General features: G+C 28.1%; 1 long non-coding RNA gene across 2 annotated transcripts; it reads left to right on the top strand.

Moving 5' to 3' along the window:
• Nucleotides 1-1,511: 1,511 nt before the first annotated feature.
• LOC124917536 lies at nucleotides 1,512-4,395 on the top strand. 2 transcript variants are annotated; one of them, XR_007097151.1, is made up of 9 exons: nucleotides 1,512-1,602; nucleotides 1,911-2,043; nucleotides 2,871-2,924; nucleotides 3,227-3,351; nucleotides 3,435-3,521; nucleotides 3,600-3,649; nucleotides 3,725-3,917; nucleotides 4,035-4,102; nucleotides 4,194-4,395. It is a non-coding gene; the product is annotated as an uncharacterized LOC124917536 (long non-coding RNA). The 2 variants fall into 2 exon arrangements; XR_007097150.1 differs by having other exon boundaries at nucleotides 3,600-3,917; nucleotides 4,194-4,394.
• The last annotated feature ends 2,980 nt before the right edge of the window (nucleotides 4,396-7,375 follow it).

Genomic DNA, 7,375 nt, shown 5'->3' with positions numbered 1-7,375 from the left:
AGTTATGAGATATTTGAGAATAAAAAGAGATTAAATGCTCATATATCGGAGGTCAAATCTGTTTGAGATCATTGGGTAATCTAACTTTAATTTTGTAGGATGTCAAAATAGTAAAAAATTGAATTTAGACGATGTTTATCAGTGGAGGATCTATATCCTAGAAGAGTGTTAAACAAATATTTTTAGTTTCCTCTAACATGACAATTAAATTCATAGCATGTTACGAGGAATAAAATCATTGTTTATGACTAAGAAATTTGTCATGGGGCTGCATATTATGGAAGGAATTGAAAGATCACTAAAATTGTACAATGACATCATATTAGTCATATTGTATTCCAACAATAATAGGAGTACAATAAAGACAAAATTTATTAAAATTAAATTTCTTGTTGTTAAAGAAAAAGAACATAATAGACAATTAAGCTTATAACATTTATGAATAAACTATATGTTAGCATATCTCTTATAAGAGGCTTGGTACACAAGGTCTTTCATTAACACACTACTCACATGGGTATTTTAGTACTGAGGATCTTTAGTTTAAGTGAGAGTTATATTACATTGTTATTTTATGACTTACAAGTGTTTGTGTAAATACTTGTGTTTTTTATATACTATAATGTTAAGAGTTTGATCTCACTTAAGTAGAACTTGTTGAAAATTTAATTGAACAAATTGTTGCGCATTAAATTTTCATGCCTCACATAATGATATGATTTTTCAATTAATTGTATTAATTTATGTGATCATTGTTGAGTCTAGTTGTGATTAAATACATCAGCGAGCTATTTGATCTTGTATTGATATAATTAATTGATAAAATTATTTACACAATATATGATTGAGATTACAAAAAATATTTGGTGCATCATGGTTCACAAATTTATTTTTGTATATACATGATTTAGTGAGAGATTATTAAAATTTATGAGTCACTAGTATAATAAATAGTTGTGCAAATTTCATATTTAATACACTACAACAAAATATACTTTCAGCGACCCTTATATGCCAACGCATATTAAGCGTGGGTAATAACTAAAAAAAAACCTTTCCCAACCTTTCTACCTATCCAACTACCTTTAAATTTTAATATTTTTTATATTTTATTTTTAAACTTTATAAATATTTTATTTCACTATTTTAATTTTATTTATTTAAATTTAACTTAAAATTTTATTAACATTAAAATTTAATTATTATTGTATATAATATAATTTTTAAATTTTTTATAGAATTATTAATTTTTTTTTATTAAAATCTGTCTTTTATTTAATTATTATTTAAATTTAATTAAATTTAAAATAAAAATAATATAAACTAAAAATAAATTAATTAAATATTATATTATATTTAAGAATAAAAGATGAAGTTATAAATTTTTCAAAATTAGGAATAAGTCTTTTAGATTTTAAATTTTATAAAAAAACCCAAATCTAAGCCCATTTCAAGTCTAAGCCCAATTAATGTAAAACAGACCTATTCATTCTATAACCTAATCATCCTCTCCTCTGACTCATCGTCTCCATTCACCCATTGCGAAACAGCTCCAGTCTCCACAATCCACCGCCAAGAGCAGCTAGTTCGTCGCGCTACGAGGTTAGTTTAGTTACGCCTGTTGACATTCGCTCTCTCTCTATATTTCTCTTTTTCTGGATTTGAAACCGGTTTTTAGGAAGTATATTTTTGTAGATTGTAGTTCGAATTTTGATAATACTATGTCATTATACTCATTATAACCTTGAAGATGTTAACCTAAATTCTCTGAAACGAGCGTGATTTTGATATAAGAGCTCAATATCGGAATTTTCTTTTATCAGTGTGTATTGAATATTTCAGTTACAATTTGATCACGACGATAAATTCAAATTAGAAATAAATAATTAAAAGATGGCTTCTTAATTTAGGACAACATTTAGTTTGAAAGTGAAGCAACAAAATGCCGTTCTTTAGAACTCGTCCTCGGTATGGAATCAAACATGCACAGAGTTGTCATTAGGGTTTTCCTTATCTGCGGGTCGTGGAAGTCTCCCTTTCTAGGTATGTTTCTAAGTTTTTCCCACTGATTTGTTTCATATGTATTACTAAGTTTGCAGGTTTTTGACAAATGTCTTCTTGATGATGTCTATGGAGAAAACAAAAACTGACTTCAAATATTATTTATTTTATTGAATTTCTTAAGTAATGTATTTAAATGACTTGGTAATAGGTTATGGTCATACTTCTTAGTTGTTTATTTCAGTAAAAAGAAGGGAATGGTAAGTCTAATTGTGTGGGCTTAATGACCCAAATCAATTCCTTTTTCTTTTTTTAATTATGCAATGGATTTCTATAGGTTCTGCACTACTACTACTAACCTTTTAGTAGGTTATATTATTATGCAAATTACAATCTCTTTAGTTATTGTGGTTTAAGTATAACTGTCATGTTTGATTTCAGGATATGATAATCTTTTATTGAGCTTGGCTATTATTTGTTTTCTTTTGTTATGATTAGTTATGTTTTGTGTTTTTACTGTTTTTGTGCCATAGAAACTCAATAAGGAAATTGATTTTTCTTGCTGTCTTGTGTTGAGTGTTTTTTTTGTTATAGAACCATCATCCTCAGTTGTCGCTTTTGTGTTTATTGTCATTTTTTTCATAGAACCACCATTATCTCTAGTTGTTTCATTAATGGTTATTGATAATCTATGGCCAAAATTCTATCACTTTCTTAGTAAATATTCATACTGAAGCTACAGGACCAATTACTTTATTAGGATTATGTTCATCAAGTAAAGCAGGGTCTCTCTTTGTTCTCTCACTTGTGTGTCTTTCATCTATCTTTGCAAACTTATGAATGTATCTTGTTGTGATTCACATCCCTAGGATTTTTGAGGAAGCCACTTGCTAGGAACTGAGCATAGCAATCTTAAATGATAGGTAAGTCCATGTATATAATTTTATATGTAATATATGCTACATAGCAATCTTAAATGATAGGTAAGTCCATGTATATAATTTTATATATAATATATGCTAAATCAATTAAAGATGAATATGATTTTAAAAATTTGTTATGATTCTTTTAACTCGACAAGTTGTACAAAATCCTCACATCAATGTTAATCATGTGAAATATATGGTTCTTAGATCAGATGTTATATCAAGTTTTTATTTAATATATGTTTTTTTTCATTCAAAAAAGAAAATGAAAGTTGACGTGCATAATGACTTTTTTGTAGGAAGAAGCTAAGCTGCATGAATCACAAGTAAAACCATCTGTTGCTGCTGAAGATGTTCTTCTGATCAGGGAGGGGAATATAGACAATTATTTGTCAGTGGCTTGAATAACTCAAAAGAAGAAGAGGTAAGTAAAATATAGTAGTGATCTCTGTTTATAAATTCAATTAGTTTTCCTAATGTAATATGCCTCCTCCTGTATTTGATAAGGTTTCACTCCTTAAAAATATTCACTGGAAAGAGTTGTCATTGTTGGTATATGTTTGGCTAGGATTCCTTCTAGTTCAGATAGTCAAGGTAATTAAATAATCTACCTTTTTCAACATCTTATTAAATATTTCATCAACTAATCTAATGATGATCATCCTGTTACAGACCTACACCGAACCGTGTTCAGCTGCCTACTTGATCTGAACGCATGGCAGGTATTAACAAATCTTGATAAATAAAATTCCGTCTTCAAATATAAATAATGTAATATTTTTTTTATGACAATTAAGTGTCTATAGCTGCATCTGTGACAATATATGAAGCAGTAAGCTTATACAAAGGTAGTAAAATAATTGAATCAAAGTAAAAAGAACTGAATCCAACAGCTTGGAAACCACATCTACTTTTTCTTGTGATTTGCACGGGTTAGGCGGAAATTTCATATTGGGTCCCCTTTTCTTAGAGCTTGGTATTCTCCCTCAGGTATTATTACTATTATACCCATTACCTAAATCTAACAATATTAAAAAATTTCAATCTTTTTATTTTTACAACAGGTTGCAAAATTAATCATTTGTATTTGATTTTTTTTAATTGTAGTGTTGGCTGACTGAAGTATTCATCAAATTATCAACTGCAGGAATAAGAAATGTAGATACAACAATCAGGTTTTTTTTTCAAATTTTGTCTATATTTATTTTACATCAATATACCATCATTTCTTATCTTAAATTTTTTTTTTTTTTTACATAATTGCAGTAGATGACCAATAAGAAGATGAAGTAGATATTGGAGGACCAAGAGGAAGATGAAGTAGATATTGGGAGGAAGATGAAGTAGATATTGGTGACGCTAATTTTCTGTTTTAGCTTTTTTTTCAAAACTGTTTTGTTTGTTTTGTTTGATAGGGATATTTTTGGATTGTTATATGATTTTATGAGAATTTTTATAATTAAAAATGTTGATAATAATTAGTATGAAATATTTTTTTAATAATTATTTAATTATAAAAAATAAAAATTATTGAGAAAAATATATCAAAAAAATATTAATAATATAAAGAATTGTTAAAAATTAAATAGACTTTTAGCGACGCATAAAGTAATTTTACCGACGCTTAATTAAGCGTTGTTATAACTTGCGCCCACCCTGCTTCTGGCGACGCATGAATAAGTGTCGGTGATGTTTTTGGCGACGCTTTTAAGGATTGGCAGAAGTCTTTTTAAGCGTCGCCAAAACTCTTTTTTGTTGTAGTGATATAAGACAAAATAATGTAATATAATGTGAATCAAATTTTTGGTTTATGGATATATTTGTCATTAATATAAAATAAGAATACATAAGTGGTATTTCTAATATTATGAATGGCTAAATTAGAAATAACCAAACCAAAATAACTTACATTATATTTGTTATTTTGTAACAGTAATGTCCTCAAATTGAGGTACGATCATTTACTTTTTGTGTCCTTATCAATAGAGAGGATATATAATTGATATACTCATCAATTGGAAAAATCATTATATTTTAAGGGAAAAGAACATTAAAAGAATATAAGTACATCTACTTACGCTAATTTTATTTTTTCACCGATAAATTAAAATTTAATTTAGATAAATTTAACATTATTTCTTATTATTCTCTTCCTGAATACAAAAGATAACTTTAGAAACTTAAAGGATAGGCTTCATATTCTATCATTAATAGAAACTTATAAATTTTCAACTTTTGTGCATAAGATATTCTATCACTAACAAACAACTTTGAACAATTTTGGAAATGTTTTCAAGTACACGAACAATTCTAATATAGGAGAACCACCACCTAGTTGAACCACCTTAACTGCATGCATGGGATAAAGTCTTCTCTAACCAACTACTTGTTCTCAAATAATCTTGGTGAATAAAATACAACGCCAAGAACATTACAATCAATCAAAATTGGACGGTTATATGAACAATTACGAAATAAATCTTTTTAAAACAAGTTGGTCACTCTATTTTAGATTTAGATAATCTCTCTATCAAACCTTAGATTTGACGATCTTCATCTCTTATTTCGCTAGTTGTTCGATGTGTATCATATATAATGCTATTATTATGCTTTCTGAGATTCGTTCTAAAAGCTAGTAGAGTTTATCGAGGGAGTTAATAGTTTTTCTCAAAGATTTACGAGCTTGATAATTTATTAAATATCATTTTTTCTATTTTTTTATTTTTTTGTTTTCATGTCATTCTTTGTCGTTGTGCTTAATCGATTTGTCATTTCATTTTTAATATACACGGATATTTTAAAAAATATTAATCCTAAATAATATATTTTTTGGCCCACACAAATAAATTCATCCTAAACATAAAAATATTTTGTTGTTTTTAAATTTGATTTAATGGAGATGACTTATATCAAACAAACAAGGCATAAGCACGATCATTTGGGATTTCCAGAATTTGGCGCCCCTTAGATAAAATAGTCCCATGCTTGAAATTAACGAACATAAAGAGAGAACAACCAAGAAAACATCGCTCAGTCACTCGTCATCGCTCAGTCACTCGTCATCGACATTTTCTTAGAGAGATATGGATCGATTTAACCATTTGAAAAATAAGCCTACCTTGATTCCATCTCAAACAAGGAAAATCAAAACCATGTCATTTTGTTAAAGATTATTTTCACATTTAATCTATCTTTTTAATCTTTATTTTTTCTATGATCTTACGTGGGGGGAATAATTGCAAATCAATGCCTTCTGTATGTTAACTTAATTTGGTGTTTTTATGTTAACAAAGCTCTTTAGTAAACTTTTATGGTTTTCTTCTCTAGATCATTTCTACTAGGCAAGAGTACGAAGTTTTTATGTTAAGTCAAATTAGATCTAGCAGTTGCATAAATAACTTACTAGATAGATATATGCTTCTCTTGGTAATTAGTCTTATCCTTTAAGCTTGGAAATGTCATTGGATTGAAAAGAAAACTAGCAATGTGTTTCAATTATGGTAGGTGAAACTTAAATCAATGGTTTCTCTCTTTTATACTCATAAAATTCTTCATATTCTTACCATATTCTCGATCGATTCTGAGGCCACAGTTTATTGCTGATTAATTATGGGGATATATGGTCTACTAAAATATAAAAAGGAAGGGGATAATTGCAATTCAATGCCTTCTGAATGTTAGCTTAATTTGGTGTTTTGATGTGATCAAAGCTCTCTAGTAAACTTTTCTGGTTTTCTTCTCTAGATCATTCCTAGTAGGCAAGAGTATGATGTTTTTATGTTAAGTGAAATTGGATCTAGCAGTTGCATAAAAAACTTACTAAATAGATATATGCTTCTCTTGGTAATTAATATTAGTCTTTAAGCTTGGAAATGTCATTGGATTAAAAAGAAAACTAGTATTGTGTTTCAATTATGGTAAGTGAAAATTAAATCAATGATTTCAATCTTTTATACTCATAAAATTCTTCATATTCTTACCATATTCTCGATCGATTTTGAGGCCACAATTTGTTGCTTATTAATTATGGTGACATATGGTCTATTGATGGAATGATTATTTTAATGTTGGAGATTGTGGAAGACTATTGATGCAAAATATAATGGGTTTTGTAATTAAAAAGGGTGGCTTTAAGGTTTGTTTTCAAGAGTGTAGTTTTTATATGTATGTATAAGGACTGATATAGGATTTTCATCAAACCTTGTGAGTAAGTTATGTTTGGAAATCTCTAGTAAGTGTTGGCGTAAAATTGTTAAGTGGGTGTTGATGCCTCAAGGGTTCTACCAAAATGATAATTTCTAAGGTATGAGTTAGGGTGTATTAATCATATACATGGTTTGTTAGATTTTTCTATGTAGGATTTGTCTAGAAGAATGTGGAGAACAAACTATACATCGTCAAGTTTGTTGAAAAATAGTTGGAGGTTTTCTAATAGATTGTTGTCTTGG

The sequence above is a fragment of the Impatiens glandulifera genome, unplaced genomic scaffold (assembly GCF_907164915.1).
Source record: "Impatiens glandulifera unplaced genomic scaffold, dImpGla2.1, whole genome shotgun sequence".
Classification (NCBI taxonomy): domain Eukaryota; kingdom Viridiplantae; phylum Streptophyta; class Magnoliopsida; order Ericales; family Balsaminaceae; genus Impatiens; species Impatiens glandulifera.
This window is presented reverse-complemented; position numbering and strand designations above follow the sequence as displayed.